Source organism: Phocoena sinus, chromosome 17 (genome assembly GCF_008692025.1).
Source record: "Phocoena sinus isolate mPhoSin1 chromosome 17, mPhoSin1.pri, whole genome shotgun sequence".
NCBI lineage: Eukaryota > Metazoa > Chordata > Mammalia > Artiodactyla > Phocoenidae > Phocoena > Phocoena sinus.
In genome coordinates this window covers 18,195,782-18,214,086 of record NC_045779.1, presented here as the reverse complement: position 1 = coordinate 18,214,086, position 18,305 = coordinate 18,195,782, and the positions used below count along the sequence as shown (strand labels likewise).

The 18,305-nt window shown below is 44.8% G+C and overlaps 1 long non-coding RNA gene across 3 annotated transcripts in view; it reads right to left on the bottom strand.

Annotated features, from left to right (window-relative positions):
• LOC116742309 overlaps window positions 1-18,305 on the bottom strand; it is a 190,988-nt gene that overhangs the window by 157,126 nt on the left and 15,557 nt on the right. For all 3 annotated transcript variants that reach the window (XR_004346413.1, XR_004346414.1, XR_004346412.1), the window contains exon 2: window positions 12,043-12,159. This is a non-coding gene — a long non-coding RNA (uncharacterized LOC116742309). The remainder of the gene's footprint in view (window positions 1-12,042; window positions 12,160-18,305) is intronic.

Sequence of the window (18,305 nt, the reverse complement as noted above, 5' to 3'; positions counted from 1 at the left end):
TAAACCTTGATTGAAGGTTACTTTTGTAGCATGTTTGAAAGGGAGCACTGAAAAGAAAATTAATAACATAAACAGTGTGCAGGAAAGATATCTAACCCATTTATAATATGTTTCAAATATTATCTATCTGCTAAAGGAGACCTTTTACTCTGAGGGAAATAGGGAGTCGCTCAGGGTTTGGAGCAGAGAAGTGACATCACCTGACTGGTGTACTGAAAAACCTAACAGGCTCTCTGAGCTGATTAAGGAGAATGTGGACAGAAGCTTGGAGATCGGTTACAAGGCAAGTGCAATGACTGTACTTTTAGTACAGAAAGGCAGTATATATGTTTACACATGATGGATGCGTGTCCATGAGTTCACTATGTCATTCTCACCGTTTTTCTAAACTTAAGAGGTTTTATTGTAACTACTGATCTACACACACACACACACACACACACACACACACACACACACACTCACCCACAGTCATGCAAGTATATACAAACAACTTACCAACCCACACATTTTATCTGCCAATGCCCACACCCACCAGCAAGTAGGTTTCCCAGATAAAATAAATAAATAAAATCACTGATCTTTTTTTTTTTTGTCCACAGTAACAGCCCCCTCTATCACTGAGTCTTAAATGGACTACTACCCAAACCGCTTTTTCACAATTATATAATTGCAATTTTAGCAGTGTAAAATTAAAAGAAAACAAATGTTATTTCTTGGCTGACTGAGAAGTCTATAACCATAAAAGAGATCTGCCTCTTCCCCATGCCTGTAGATTTCCCCACAGGGCAGAAATGATCAGAATCCATGCTTAATAAATCCAATACACCAAGATTCATTTACTAGACTTGAAATAAATAATATACTTTCTTAAAATATTATTTTTAGATGGGTTGTATACGTATCCTGCAGAAGATGAAAACTGAAGGCGGTCCCTCACAAGACGTTAAGTCTGAGAGGCGTGTATTAGGAATCTTCCCAGCCCAAGACCAGCAGATGATGAAATCTGACAGATTGGCTGGCATCATCTCCCCCATTCTGGGTGCCTGTCTCATGCAATCTGCTCCCACGGGGCTGAGCCATTGCCTTGTTCTAAAAACACCAACCACACACACCACCTCCGATCCTGGAAACTGAAGAGCTCTCCACTGCAGTAAACATTTGTCCTCTGAAGTTTTCTTCACTAAACTTTCAGGATTCATACTGACCGCATGTGAAGAATGTACCAAACGCACAACATTCAGGAAATCTCCTCCACGGCTATCCACCGTAGTTCAAAAATGTTTGTTCAACAAACATCTTCAGGGCACCTGCTATGATACCAGGCCCTGCGGCAGCTATTGAAGATGTGAAGCTACATCAGAGATTGGTTCTCTCTTGGGACTTCCCTGGCGGTCCAGTGGTTAAGACTCTGTGCTTCCACTGCAGGGGGCATGGGTCCGATCCCTGATCAGGAAACTAAGATCCCGCATGCTGCACGCCAACCCCCCCCGAAAAAAAAAAAAAATAGAGAGAGAGACTGATTCTCTCAAAGGAGATGGATATGCATGTGAAAAACCATGTCGCAAATGTGATACCAACAGTACAATAGGAGACAAGAAGGCTACATGATTCGGTTTGAGAGAAACCACCCTAGAGAGGTTATATTTGAGCCGGGTCCATAACGCCGAGAAGGAGGTCACTGAGCGGGGAGGGCAGAACAAGTGTTCCCGACAGCAAAGCCCTGAGACTGATCTGGGAAACTGAAGACCTCGAGTGACGAGTGACAAGGGAAAGAGCACGGAGGAGGTGGGGCTGGAGTGACGGGCTGGGCAGGATGGGATCTGAATGCCATGCTTCTATTTCATACTCAAACAATAAGGAACCGTGAATGCCTTTTAGTCAAGAGAGAACGATCAAATCAAGTTACATAAAGATAATCATGGCAGTCTGGAGGATGGCTTGAAGCAGGGTGAGGCAATCAGGACTTGAAGGGGAACTGGGGCCAGGCAAAGGGAGTGGAGGCGGCAAGAGCTATTCCCGAGATGAGACGCACGGGACTCCTGGACCTCTGGGTGTCAGAGGCGAAAGAGAGGGAGAAATGCAGGCTGAATCCAGTGATTCCAATGATAGCGACAGAGGAGACAGACTTTCATGACCCGCTCACGGGAGGCCAGGAGGAGGAGAGCAAGCTTGGGGGAAGACGTCTTCTCAGCACTGTGTCCAGTGGCCGCCTGAGAGCTGGAGGTGGGGGAGGGATGAACAGGTGGTCAAGGTCAAGCCACTCTAAGGCCAGGAGTCACCGATGCGGCAGAGAGAGGCAGCCAGGACGAAAACAGGCAACAGAGACAGGAAGGAAACAGTGGCCCAAGAGCAAATGGATGTGACAGAATGACCCGGATGTCGACATGTTATGGCAACTTGTACGGAACAGCATGATCTGACTAGAGAGAATGGCCCTTGGGGCAGATGTTCGCAGCTGGCTACGTCAGGAGCCGTTCCCAAAATTCTTCTTCCCAAAACCAGGTACCCATCCCCCTGGTGTTGCTTTTAGTTAGAGATGGTGATGCAATGATACAGGAAGTCTGCTGAGAGCCTATGGGAAGACACACTTCTCTGATCAAAGAAACAGACGTAGCTGGTGCAGCCCCTTCTATCTGCCTTGAACGAGGACATGACGCCCAGAGGTTCTTGGAGCCAACCTGTCACCCATGAGATGCCACAAAGACAAAACATTAATGATGGGGAGGTGAAAAGATACAACACTGTCCCGCCCTGGACTACAGGAAACTTTTCAGCAAGAACCAAAGACAAGCAGTATTATGAAAGGAAAATCTGGCTACAAACGAGTCCAAGAGGAGGAAAATGTATTCTAAGGGAAGGTCGAGGATAGAAATTGTGTCCTGCTGTTTCCCCAGCACAAAGCTTGGCATATGGTAGGCTCACGGCACGCATCTGCTGAATCTGCTGCTGGGAGAGAAAGCAACCTGAGCCACTCTCTTGGCCTGAGCACTTTTTACAGGTCCTGGCAGAGGCAGTCCTGAAGGCCTTACATTTTGGGAGCTCTGCATCCTAATCCTGTGAAGAACAGAGTCTCATCCTCAGAGGCCCACAGCTCTACAACCACCCAGGGACTCTCTAGGGGACACGAGTCATCTTGTAAGGGGATGTTTACTCCTCCTGACGCAGAGAAAAGCCATGGATCCACTGGAATCTTTCATCGTCTGATTCTTCAAGACTGAAAAGACAGGAATCTCAGAACGCCTGACTTAGGCCAGGTTTCATCTGGGATGACCAACTCCAATGGCAAGGAGGTGGGTATTGGACAAGAAAGAACTAGCCAGCTTCACGGCTCAAGGGGAAGCAACCTTGCCAGGTGGTGCAGCTTCAGCAAGCTTTCTGGGTGGAGAAAGATGGCCTAGCGGCTGGAGAAGGGCCACAGCTGGAGGAAACTTACCATCTGAAGAGTGCTCACAGACTGTCCCACAAAACCTCACAGCCTCCTAAATTTTACTGGAGCTTCATCTCCTCCTGATACCCCCTCCCTACGCCACCCCTTCCTGTACTTCCACCTCCCTGCACAAATTCAGTAAGGAAACTAAGTCTTATCATACCTTATGTGGTCTTTTCACAAATAGTCTTTTTACAAAAACCCCTCAAAAATATATATGTACACACACACACACACATATATATATATATATACACACATACATACATATACCAGAATCACACAGAGGAGGAAATAAAATTAAACAGTCATCAATCAGTGAAGGCCTCTACAACATGTAGGCACTGCTGTATTTCCAATATTGAGACGAATTTTCTATCATTTAAATAATAATCTAAATGTTCCATTAAGGAAGAATGACATTTTCAAATGTTAGTTTTGTATATATAATTCCGAGAGAGCCTTACCATATTATTGGAGAAGCTAATCTAATTTTCTACAGACCAAGTATAAACTCCAGCTAAAGCTGCGTTTAGGGACTTTTCTGGTGGCGCAGTGGTTAAGAATCCGCCTGTCAATGCAGGGGACACGGGTTTGAGCCCTGGTCCGGGAAGATCCTACGTGCCGCGGAGCAACTAAGCCCTGGCACAACTACCAAGCCTGCGCTCTAGAGCCCGTGAGCCACAACTACTGAAGCCCGCGCACCTAGAGCCCATGCTCCACAACAAGAGAAGACACCACAGTGAGAAGTCCGCCCACTGCAACGAAGAGTGCCCCCGCTCGCCAAAACTAGAGAAAGCCTGCGCACAGCAACGAAGACCCAACGCAGCCAAAAAAATTTAAATGAAAAAAAAAAAAGCGATAAAACACTCTTTCCAAAAAAAAAAAAGGAAGAAAAACTGCATTTAACACTCTATGTAAGTGGCCTCATGCACGTGACCTAGTGGAGAGGAAGCCCTAACAAGAGACAGCGCCACCTATGGATCACACACTGAAAGTACTGTCTTACTGTCCACTTTAGCGTATTTAGGCTGACGGGCTGTATGGCCTTGAGACGAGTAATTTATTTCAGCTGAACTGACCTTGAACATTTTTGCAGATTTCATTGAAGCAAAATGGGGATAAAAACGCTGGCAAGGTATTCTGCCTCATTTCATTCTTCTAATGTTATTTCTCACATCTCATAAGAAATCGTGTTAATTTGTATTCACTCCTGGCTCATTAATACATATTTATTGGGCACCTATATGTGCCAGACCATGTGTCTGGCAACAGGATTACAGTGACAAACAAGACAGACCGGGCCCCTTTTCCTTTTAAGATTACAATACTTCTAGAATCTGACCACTTCTCATCACCTCCACCAGGAGCAGCTTGGTCAAAGCCGTTTGGATTACTGCAAGAGCCTCTTCACTGGTCACCCAGTTTTCACTCTTCTGCACCCACAATCTCTTCTCAACAGAGTACAGAGGGAGCCCTTTAACCTAAGTCAGATGACGACCCTGCTCTGCTCTAAACACCCAAAGCTTCCATCTGATCCAGAGTAAAATCCAAAGTCCTTACTGCGTGAGATCTCGCCTCCCCTCTCCACTTCTACCCCTTCCAAACCCCCATCGACCATGCCCAGCCGCACTGTTCTCCTGCTCTCCCTCAAACTTGAGAGGCCCCAGGGCCTTTGCACTTGCTAGACCCTCTGCCTGAATGCTCACCCCTCAGATACCTGCATGACTCACTCCCTTACTCCCTCCAGGCCTTTACTCAAGTAGCCCCTCTCGACCACCTCTCATAAAATCGCAAGACGCCACCCCTCCACGTTGGCACCCCTCCATGGTACTTGTCACTATCTGACACACTACCTGCAAGTATTTGCCTGTTTGTTAGCTGTTGTCTTCCCAGTTAGAGTTCAAACCCTATGAGGGCAAGGATGTTGTTCTGTTTACTGCAGAATCTCGAGCTTAAAACAGTGTATGTCCTGTATGTGTCGAGTAAAGTCTCACGCACTCTCCCTGTGTATCTCTCTCCCTCTCCAGGACACCGGCTCCTAAGGACAGGGGAGAAATCAGATGTGGAGCCCTCACACTGAGCCCCTGGTCCAGGACAAGGAAGGGCCTTCCTACGTATGTTTGGAGCAGAGCTGGAATCGTAGGTTTACGACCTGCAGTCACACCAGGCTCCGGGCTCCTCAGAGGGGCCTTGTGCTTGGTTTAATGCTCTGTAGTCAACGACTTGAAGTTCTTAATAGTTTTTGAACAAGTGGACCTACATTTTCATCTTACACTGGATCCCACAAATTATGTAGCTGGTCCAGTTTTGAGGATTTCAGGTAAGAGATGTCTCAGTAAAATAGCCCACTGAAAAAATACTGCAAGGAACAGTTCTCACAATGCATGACCCTTTGGGCAGTTCATGGCCACCAGCTTTTCTGTCACTACTAATTCAAGGACGGGAGCTTGGTCCCTGAGGCATATGGGATTTTTGCTCTCTTCAGACTAGGACAGCAAAACCCTTTGGTGGGTCATGGGATGGTTCCCGGCAGATCTCTCCTCTGCACCTTTCTCTCCCCCAGGTCTCCCTCCCTCTAGGCCACAAGCTGGAATTCCCCCACACCGGGGTCAAGGTCAGCGAATGGCAAGAGAGAGGCCATAGCACGTTCACAAGGATAAAACTGTAAAATTAACTACTGCAGAGCTTAAGTTTAAAAGAGACAGAAGAGCTCCACTCCAGTGGGGAAAAGAGATGGTTTGTGGCGTTTGCTTAGATGTTGATGGGAGGGAAGAAAGGGTACTGAGCCCAGGAAAGCGTGAACGCTTAGGGGTATGAAGTGGTGCAAAGCAGGGGGCAGTGCGAAAAGGTAGGGAAGGCACATCAGACATCCCTGAAGACTCAGCAACTGCTCTGTCTCAGCTCAGGGAACCAACAAACGGCTCCTTGTGCTGTCTTGGTCTTGGCAAGACCAGTGGCCAGAGCAGCCGGTGTTCCAGCTGACCCCTGCTGGCTCTCGAAGAAAATGTCTGTGTGCAGGGCTGGCAAGGCCTCGAAGGGTTTTTCCAGAGTGATGGATGCACACACAACAAGCCAGATGCCTGGGAGTGGGGGAGGCGATAAGGCTAAGGAACACTTTCAAACCTAGTTCTCTTAACAGGGTAATTACTTGGTGATCCATGTAGAAACAGAAAGGGGAAGAGAGCAGCTCATGTTTTTAGAGAGGGGCTAGAATGGTATCATAGCGTCATCTCTTTGAGACCCTTAAGTACGGAATGGAAGGCTGCAGTCCGCAACATAGAACAGAAAAACATCAAACTTTTAAGATGCTTACTTTGTTTCTCAGTCTCCTTCTCTCCTCCCTCCCTGACTGAAGGCAGTCATGAGAAGTTGCCAGACAAAAAGGCACGTCTTACATTCAAAGTAGTTCCCAGCAACACAACGTTGTAAATCAACTATACTCCAATAAAAATTAATTTATAAAAAAGTAGTTACCAGTAACTTCTCTAGTCAGCCCTCAGCAACATTAAACATAAGGTGAAAATTAGATCTCATTTTCATTAGATCCAAAGAAATGTACCTGGACAGAATTTTGCAGAGAACTGTTTAAACCTTTTTAGGATGGAACAAGAAAATGTATATAACCTTATTTATGAAACAGGAATTAATTTTCAGTTCCTTTCTAAAGTTTTCTAAAAAGCCCTGCTTCATTTATGCCTAAAAAAACATACTTTTATAAATACGCTTTGGTATTGCCTCACTACTAAACTTGAGGAAATAAAGGCATAAAGATTTACGTTTCTAAGTAAGACCTGTTTTTAAACATATTAGGTAGACTAATAAGTCTACAGCTGCCAAAAAATCCATCCTCCCATCAGTAGTATACATACCAGAAACTTCGTAATGTTTCCTTTTGAATTTCCCTCCTTCATGAGCTCAACTCCGCTGCATCCCACCCCATTGTTCTGCAATGTTCACCTAACGATCCAATCAACCAGCCAATCAACCTGCCCTTATCAGGTGTTTACCAAGTACTCAACAAAAGTACCTTCAAGCTCTTTGTCTTCAAATTTATACCACAGGAGAACACAATTAAGTCCTAAGCAATATGGTACAACAACTTTGGGAATTCCAGGGAGGAAAAAAGCCTGACTTAGGCGGGAGTTTAGTGGACAAAGACAGACTTGAATCTGCTCTTGAAGGATCAAGACGGTTCAGAGCAGCAGGGGGAAAATAATAAAGAGAAATTAGTGGTCGGGGGAGAATCTTTCAGAGAAAGACCCATACAGACAAGAAGAAACAGGAGAGAGATGTCTGAGTCCAATTATTACTTTGAATATTAAACAATGTTTACATCTAGGTGAGGATAAACTATGCCTTTCCTCCGGTAAGAAATAGAAAGGCAGCATTTGGGGACTTCCCTAGCGGTCCAGTGGTTAGGACTCTGTGCTTCCACTGCAGGGGGCCTGGGTCCGATCCCTGGTCAGGGAACTAAGATCCTGCAAGTGGCTCAGCATGGCCAACATAATAATAATAATAATAATAATAATAATAAATAAAATAAAGGCAGCATCTAAAAAAGCAAAGGAGGTTCTTGACAGGGGAGGCTTCTAGCAATGTTTGGAGACATCTTTTGTTGGTCAGCAAGTCTCACTTTTCACACCCCTGTGACATAGAAAGGAAGCGGGCCAGAAGCAAAAACCCTAGCATGAAATGGCATCGTGATCGAGGCGACTTACCTCAGGCTCCTCGGGATAAGTTGGTTGTGATAAAGTACAATCTCACTTCTAACAACAGTGGTTCTCAAACGTTAGGGAACGTAAGACACACCTGAGTACCTGTCAGAATGTGGCCCGCAAGCCCCATCCCCCAAGATGTTGATTCAGCAGCTCTGTGGTTTACTAATTGGCATTTAAACACCCCCTCCCCCTGCCAGGTGATTCTGATACAGGTGTATCTAGGACTGCATTTTGCACTGCCCTGTGAACTGTCTCCTAAGCCACTGGTTAACTGAGCAAACCCATCAGCTTCCAATTTATTTTCATGGGCCATCAAGAGCTTTTGCCATCCAACTTTGGAAGAATGTCTGAGATGCTTCCATTTCTGTCATCATTTTCTTTCGCCTAGAGGCATTCAAGGTTCACATCAAGAAGGGAGAATTCGAGAGATGCTGTCATGAGCTGAATGCTTGTATCCCCCCAACATTCATATGTTGAACGTGATAGTATTTGGAAGTGAAGTCTTTGAGGGGTAATCAGGCTTAGATGAGGTCATGAGGGTGGGACCCGCGTGATGGGGTTACCTGCCTTGTAAGAAGAGGAAGAGAGTCCAGAGCTCCTTCTCTCACTCTCTGCCTTGTGAGGACACAGCAAGAAGACAGCTCCCACCAGGAACTGAATCTGCCAGAACCTTGATCTTGGACTTCTAGCCTCCAGAACTATGAGAAGTAAATGTCTGTTATTTAAGCCACCAGTCTAGGTATTTTGTTAGAGCAACCCAAGCCGACTAAGACAGATGCCACGTTTCAAAACTGAGGAGTGAGATGGATCTGCTATGAAACATGGCCTAAAAACATGCTCCCCTACCTCTTTCCTCTTCCCAGCACCATCTATGTCAGAGGAAACAGACAAGCTTGAGCAAACAGGTTTCAGTTAAAATCTGAATCATCTTGACCTCAGCCTAATTCATAACTGGAACTAAATCTGACCATTTTTTTTTTTTTTTTTTTTTTTTTGGCGGTACGCGGGCCTCTCACTGTTGTGGCCTCTCCCGTTGTGGAGCACAGACTCCGGACGCGCAGGCTCAGCGGCCATGGCTCACGGGCCCAGCCGCTCTGCGGCATGTGGGATCTTCCCGGACCGGGGCACGAACCCGTGTCCCCTGCATCAGCAGGCGGACTCTCAACCACTGCGCCACCAGGGAAGCCCTAAATCTGACCATTTTTGTTAAGCTTTGGGTATAAACACAAAAGGCAGAAGCCTTTGACTTTCTAGATGGAAGCATAGATCGTAACAGCTGTGGCAGTTCTGGTGATTAATTGGAACCAGTGGTGATGGATTTGGGCTGGTGAGACCTCCATGTAGAAAGCAACGAGCAAAGGATGCCTGAACCGATTCATGTGTTCAACAAAGGCTTTCTGAGTGCTTACCATGTGCCAGGCTCCAGAGTCCCAGCCGTGGACAAAACTGGCCATGTTCCCCCTACATTCTGGTAGCCAAAGATGGAAGACACTTTCAAGTGGTAATAAGAGCTAGAAAAGACACTGAGAACTGGGAAAGAGAGGGTGATTGGGGGGTAGGAGGTGGCTTCTTTAGAGAGGATGGTCAGGAAAAGTGTCTCTGCAAGACTGACATTTAAGCTGAGACCTAAATGTCAAGGAGAAGCCGGGCATGTAAAGATCCAGGGAAACAGTAGGTGCAAATCCCTGAGACTGAAAGGAGGTTGGCGTGTTTGAGGAACAAGAGAAAGGCCACTGGGGCTGGCCCAAGTGAACAAGATGGAGGAGAAGCCAGAGTAGACAGGATCCCGACGGGGCAGAGGTATCATCACTACTGCGGCAGAGGCAGAGAACCATTCCACAGTTAACAGTCCTGGGGCAAATCTTTGGTTTTGTGGGTGATTGCCAGGCTCTGCCTTACACACTGACACAACGAATAACTTGGGTCTGTCAGGTTGATGATTTCAAGCTTGGGAAGCCCTTCTCTCCCTCATCCCCGTCTCCTCCTGTTCAAGGTGCCTGAAATTGTATCACAAAGGCAGATTCAGTACTCTGGCTCTGTAGCCAGACAACCCAGGGTTTAGTTTCACCTCTGCCACTTTTTAGCTGAGCCTAAACAACCCGAGCCTTGTTCTTCACATCTGTAAAATGGGGGTAACATGAACACCTTACAACACATGTAAGTCATTTACTAGAGCAGATGACACAGAACAGTAAGTGCATACAAATGCTATTCTTATCCAGGAAGCTTCTTTTCATTTCTCTAATTTAAGACATTGATGCAAGTTCAACAGAAAATCTCTCTGAAATAGTCATACTATAAGTTGTTATTAGTCATTTGTACTTTAGTGTGAATGAGTCTGCAATTCTTTCCCCAAAGCTCCACAAAGTTGGGTGAAAGAGAGAGAGAGAGAATATGAATGAGAGAAATTCTAGATTTCAGAGTAACCAAAGGAAAGGAAAAACGAGAGCGGTGAGGAAGACTATAGCCTCTGAAATCTTCACAGTGTTTAAATTCATTAAAACCTATTAATAAAGGAAAAGAATCAAGCCTTTACTTTACTTTCCCATACAAAGTGCATTTCAGGGTAACCAAATGACAGAAGCTTCTCTTTATGAAAAGTATTCCAGCAAAGCCATAAGAAATGATGATAGAATTAAAATATTACTATTTAGCAACCTCTAACAAGCTAAATTGGGTCAAGGTAATAACCATGAAGGGCTACTCACATCACAAACAGAAAGAAGCGAGCATTCTGTGTCTCCAGATAGAAGTGTACACACCACCACTTATGAGGCATTTCTACTCTAAACTCAAGCCTAAACCTTTAGCTCTATCGGTTTTATGTAACTACACATAACAGACGAACATATTAAAAATCAAGGGGAAGCAACTGGCAAAATCCAGGCTATGAAAAACCCTCTTGGATAAATTACTCAGTTTCTTCAACAAGTAAATTGTGGGGAAAAATAACATGAGGGGAAACCTGTAGATAAAAAAAGATTTAAGAGGAGTCTCAACATATGGACTTATCAAAAGATCCCGAGTCAAACACACCAACCATGAAATTAAAAGCTGATGATAAAATCAGTGAAACCTGGCTGGATATTTGACAACATTAAGGAATTGCTGCTACATTTTTCGGTGTAATAATAGTATTGTGGTTACTTTTTAAAGAGTCCTTAGCTTGTGACAAAGCGAGAGAGTGGCATGGACATATATACACTACCAAACGTAAAATAGATAGCTAGTGGGAAACAGCCGCATAGCACAGGGAGATCAGGGAGATCAGCTCAGTGCTTTGGGACCACCTAGATGGGTGGGATAGGGAGGGTGGGAGGGAGGGAGACGCCAGAGGGAAGAGATATGGGAACATATGTATATGTATAACTGATTCACTTTGTTATAAAGCAAAAATTAACACACCATTGTAAAGCAATTATACTCCAATAAAGATGTAAAAAAAAAGTCCTTAGCTTTTAGAAATACATACTGAAATATTTATATATTTAAATATATCTACATTTATAAATATTTATAAATATACATTTTCACGTGAAATATATATAATATCTGAGATTTGCTTCAAATTAATCCAGGAGGGGGGTTGTTTTTTAATAACACAAAAATCACAAAAACTAAAATAAAATCAGAAATATCTAAAAATAACTTTACAATTTTCCTTAAGGTTCCTGTTCCCTACACACATTTTACTGGTAACCAAGGACTCTGCGAGTTAGAGGCATTTAAAAGCTTTTGACATGGGGCACGATAATAATAATAACGACCACTAACATTTCTTGATAACCTATACAATTTGACTAGACCCAGTCCAGGAACATACTCAGCCAGAAAACTGATGCCATCGCCCTGAAAACAAACAAACAAAAAACAGAAAGAAGAGTCACTCACCATGAGTTGCATTTCTGTCTCCCCCAGCTCACTGTGAGCTGCTGAAACCAGGGAACCACGTTTTATTCATCTTCCTCTTGCCGGGTCCACTTACCAAGCCTGGCCCGTGCGGCGTCACTAAATGAGGAGGAAAGGAAAACGTGGAAACACAGAGTAAGAGAGGGATTCTGACATCTAAAGCTGGGAGAAAGAAGCTGAGGCCAGTCTGCTTGGACTTGCCCCAGGGAACAACGAAGGGAGAAGACTCTACTCAATCTACCTGAAGAAAACCACAGACCAAAAACGGACGAAAGTCAGTAACCAGAGGACGTGGTTTGTGACTTTAAACTGGTTTGGTCTCTCTTCTGCTCCGTTGAGTCCGACATCCCCAGGTGAGACTGGGAACTAAAGGGCCTGGAGGGGGAAAGAAACCTCCACCCACAGGGGGCAGCAAAGAGCTAATGTCTTAAGCGGAAACCGCATCAGCAAGGTGGGGCGTCACCACTTCCTGCTGGGAACTTCCAGCTTTGGCATCAGTGCCTACCTCTCTCACTGGGCAAGAAAAAGGAGCTTTTTTGGAGGAATGTTGGGAAGCAGGAAATCGGTAGCAGTGTGGGAGGGATAAACATTGCTGTGACAAAGTGAGAGCACATCAGGTAGAGTATCGCGTAGAAAGTTTTTCATATAAACATCCTGAAAACTGACCCTTAGCGAAACCTCAGTTGCAAATCGTTCTGCAGGTTCCCTCTCAGCGCATGCGCTTGACCACGTAACAGCATTTCAAAGCCTAATGCCCAGCACCACAGTGACTCAGCAAAATCATCGGAAAGCACTTTTAAGTGTCAGTTTATTACTGAAGATCTCCTCCCTGGATTCCTTGATGCTTTCTCCAACCAAGGCCATAAGCAAAAAAAAAAAAAAAAAACTTCTGATGCGACACTGAGGCCTTGGTAATAAACCGTGTTGATTTGATCAGGTTAAACACGGAGCCACTTAGGCACAGACCTCGTAACTTGCTTCAGAGTCCTAGCGCCCGAGGTCGACCCAGAGCCGGCGCCCCGCCCCGCCCCCTCGCCCACTCGGGAAGAGCCTGTTTTTACACAGACCCCGGGGAGTTTGCACAGTTCCGCTGTCATCTGGAGAAATGCACTTTCCCCCTCATTTCAGTTGCACAGCCTCCATCCCCTCTCCCTTCTCATTGCAAATGGCGTTGGCGTGGACTTGAAGGATTTTGCCCTCCTTGATTTTTCTTTCTCGGTGGCCCTACTGCATATCCCACACCTGGACGTAGGGAAGGATCGTCTCCTCCTCCTGACCTGTAACACACAGTTTCCAGGCTCTGTCCTAAGAATCCACTGCCAACTCTAAAATAACTCTCCCATGACCCTCTCCCAGAGTTGTTAGACAATCTTCATGGAAGACCAAAGGATATTGGTTTCAGGCAGACAACAAATCACAAAGGGCGTTACCTGAAGGTGGGCAGATGAGAGAACAAGAAACAGAAAAAGCTCCGGGGGGAGAGAGAAACCTCACAACTTCTTCTGGTTAGGATCCAGAGTAGTATCTCTCTTCTCATCTAATTTTTCTAGTTTCGGGAAATAAGGCAGGAGGAATGTCATGAGCAGAGAGGGTGATGCCCGGCCTTTGGAAGGTCTGGGCAAGTGCCTGGTAGCCAAGGGAGGATGTGTACTCCCTGCATTTTCCAGAAGGGAGAATCTGCGGCCCCAGGGGTCCTGCTGAGACAGGAAGGAAGGGGGCAGGGCACAAGCATTAAACAAATGAGGCAGCTGTTGAGGATACAACAAAACCTAGTTAGAACCAACTCGGCCCAAGATGGCAGAAGATTCGACTTCCTGTAGACCTTGAGCCTCATTATATGCGCATTGTAATATATTAGCATATGCTAAGTTACACACCCACCAGCGCCAAAACAGTTCCGAGGCCGACCGGTAAAAGGCCAAAAAGTGGGTGATGGTCCAATTCCTGGAAACCCCTGCCCCTTCCCTCAAATTGTCGGAATAATCCTCCCAACTCGTTAGCCTATGAAATTACCCCGCCCGTAAACACTAACCACCCCCATACCCCAGGCCAGTGTATCTCTCTAAATTCGCTTCCACTTCATTATGGCTCTTGAATTCTTTCCTGCGCAAAGCCAAGGCCCCTCACTTGGCGGCCCATCACGGGAGCTCACCTGAGACCTGAGACATGACGGTTCTCTTGCTCGCACTCCTGCGGCACTGCCAGATGCCTCAGGAGCCTGAGAAGTCACCCATTCCGAGCCCCAGTGGCCCAGTGCAAGGGCCTAGAAACCAGACACCACCCGACTTGGAATCCCAACTCCAGCACTTGGATGAGCTCCCACATTTCTGAGTCTTAATATTCTAATTTGCAAAATGAGAATCATATCCTGGGAAATCCTGAACAATAGCATGGGGTGATTACTGTGAGAATTAAATAAGATGAAGTGTGGAAAGCCCCTAGTATTGTGGCTGGATGCTCTCAGAATTAAGTTGTTTTCTTTCTCCCTGCCTTACTGCCATCCTATTATTTCAATCTTTCCTTTCCCAGTTATTCATTTGGCCTCACTCAGGGAAATCCTCAAATTCCACTGAAAGCTATGGGCTGACATTGCAGGATGCTTTGTTTCCTGAAAAGGGCAGATGAACATGGTACTCAATTTGACTTCTTTCTGGGTTCATGTCTAGCTCTAGAATATGAGACACCCAATAACATATGCCCACTCTATTTATTATAATTCTTTTACCAAGAGAAAAAATTTTATTATGCTTAAAATTTCAAATATATACACAGAATGCTATAAAATACCCGTGTGAGCCCATCTCTAGGTTTAATGGTTATCAACAATTTAGCATTCTTGTTTCACCAGTAACCCTTCCACTTGTGTTGCTGTTACTGTTTTTCTAGACATCTTATTATACCACCATTAATACTTCAAGATATGTCATTAACAGATAAGGACATTTTCTATCATAACCACAATATCATTATCACAACCAATAAAATTAATAATAGATCCTAACTATCATTTGATACCCGGTCGATATTCCCCCATTGTCTCAAAAATATCTTCTTATGGTTGCTTCTTGGAATCAGGAATCCCCTGCCTTTGGTTAATGTTCCTTAAGTCTTTTTTTTTTTTTTTTTTTTTGGTGTACGCGGGCCTCTCACTATTGTGGCCTGTCCCGTTGCGGAGCACAGGCTCCAGATGCGCAGGCTCAGCGGCCATGGCTCACGGGCGCAGCTGCTCCGCGGCATGTGGGATCCTCCCAGACCGGGGCATGAATCCACGTCCCCTGCATCAGCAGGCGGACTCTCAACCACCGCGCCACCAGGGAAGCCCCCTTAAGTCTTTTTTAATCTGTAACAGGTCTTGCAGCAGCCATGGAGGTGCACCACCCAGATCCCCTCAAGGAGAACCTGCAGCCCAGCTGCAGAGCATGAGGTCGATTCCAAAAGCCTCTTCACCCATGGTAAACACCTTCCCCAAGTAGCCCACAGTCAAGGCAGGGTAGAAAGGCCCAACTTCCTGGCCTGACACAGGACAGACAACTCTGATGGACAACATTTGCTCCAGAGAGACCCACTGGATTGACCAAGGCTTTGCTAGGCCTGCTACGTGGGCCCTCTCCCTCTGCCCCCTGCGTCCCAGCCCCTTCCTTTACAGGTGTCGACCCTTATTAATCACCTTGCACACAAACTGTGTCCCAGTACCTGCTTCTAGAGAAAGCAGTTTGCGTAGTTCTTTTCCTTTTCCATATCACTGACCAGTTGGAAGAAACTAGGACTGACCTTATATTTTAAAATACTGTTCACTAGACTTACTGTGGTGATCATTTTGCAACATATACAAATATTGAAACAGTATGTTGTACACCTGAAACTAATGTTATATGTCAATTACATAAATAAATCAATAAAATACTCTTTTCAGCCTCCCCACATTCATTTTTCAAGAGTTGAAATAAGCCAAAGATTCTCATTTTCACTAAAAGAAATTTCTGATCAACTAAAATCAAAAGAAATCAAAGATAAATACAATATACCTTAACACTTCCACTCCATTTTCTTAAAAAGCTAACCTATTTCATATACATGCCTACTGAACTGCTGATGTTACCAAAATAATCCACAAAGAAGAAAAGGCCAAGATTTCTATTAAAAACTATTGTCATGTGTAAATTATATGTTCATCGATCTCTTTCTTATCCCTAATAGACCAAGAGCCAACTTGAGCAACCACAGATTGTAGGGAAACTGCAGGAATTAGAATTCAAAACCTGTCCTAGGGACTTCCCTGGCAGTCCTGCGGTTAAGACTCGGCACTTCCACTGCAGGGTTCATATGAATGAAAACTGGCTGACCTAAAGCAGTCTCAACTCCATCTCTCCCTGGATAAATGAGCAAGCTACCTTCCCTCCAGAATCTCATTTGACTCACCTGTAAATTGGAAACAATTACACTTCCAACTTCACAGGACTGTTGTGAGGGCTGAATGGGGTAAGGAAAGAGACAGTGTCTTTTATGCTGTTATATGCCGGCAGCTGTAAATCCTTGCCCGCACACGCACACATACATGCACAGATGCACACACGTTGCTAATCGGCTGACTCACCTTGTTGTTGGGAACAGCAGCTGGACCTGCAAATAGCCCACCTTCCCCTTCCCACCTTCGGGGTCTCTGACGCCTGAGCCAGGTGTGCGTGTTTAGGTCCTTGACAAATATCCTGGGCTTCCAAGGGAGGCCCATGCCATCGAGGTGAGTGGCAACAAGAACTAACGTGGGTTCAGTTCTCACTCATGCTTGTGGGGCACACCCTTCCCTCACTCTCCCCATCTTTCCATCCATCTTCAATTCCTGACCACCTGCCCCATGGACTGCAAGCTCCTACATCAGACAGACAAGTGACAACAGCCTTACAGAGACCGTGTAATCAGCTCCCATGATTGCATAAGGCCAAGTCTCTTTGTCTACGTCTGCCACTGGTTCTTCTCCTCCGGCTGGATCGGGTCTGAGGCACCCACACACTCACCTCCAAACTCATGCTCACTTCCCACCTTCCTCAGAAGAGCCATTGAGAGCATGGCCTCACCCCCTTTCAGCTTCTCCCAGGATCTCCCTATATCATTAAGCTGACAGCAACTTTGTCAAAAGCCATAAAACTGCTTAGATTTTTCAATCCTACCTCAAGAAACAAGAAAAAACTCAAATAAACAGCCTAACCTCACATCTAAAGCTACTAGAGGAAGAAGAACAAACAAAACCCAAAGTCAGTAGAAGGAAAGAAATCATAAAGATCAGAGCAGAAATAAATGAAACAGAAGTGAGAAAAACAATAGCAAAGATCGATAAAACTAAAAGCTGGTTCTTTGAGAAGATTAACAAAATTGATAAACGTTTAGCCAGACTCATCAAGAAAAAAAGCGAGAGGACTCAAATCTATAAAATTAGAAATGAAAAAGAAGTTACAACTGACACCACAAAAATACAAAGGATCATGAGAGATTACTACAAGCAACTCTATGCCAATAAAATGGACAACCTGGAAGAAATGGACAAGTTCTTAGAAAGGTACAACCTTCCAAGACTGAACCAGGAAGAAATAGAAAATATGAACAGACCCATCACAAGTAATGAAATTGAAACTGTGATTAAAAATCTTCCAACAAACAAAAGTCCAGGACCAGGTGGCATCACAGGCGAATTCTCTCACAGGTTTAAAAGACAAATCTCTCCACGTAGAGGGCCACCATTTCAGAAGGTAATTTGTCAGTGTATACCAAAACCTTTTCAAAATGAGCATATCTGCCACCACAGCCTGCTCCACTTTTAAGATTTATTTGAAAGACATAATCTTGGATGTACACAAAGGACCATCATGTCAGTTTAATTTATAATGGCAAAATATTGGGAAAATATTAATCAGAGGACTGACTGAATTATATTTTAACCATATAGTGGATTATAACGTATCCATTAAAAATAGTCCAAAAAATTGCAAGAAGCAGGCTTTTCACAGAAGAGGAAACATACATGGCCTATAAAAATATGAACAAATGCTCATTTCATTAGGATTTATGGAAAAGCAAACCAGGATTTCAATCAGATGTAATTTTATACCTATGAGTTTAGCAAAATTTAGAAGTTTGACAAGATCACCTACTAGAGATATTGTGGATCAATGGCTGGTAAGGTGTAAACTGGAACAAGCAGTTCAGAAAATTGTTTGGCATTATCTTGCCAAGCTGAACACTCACATACCTTC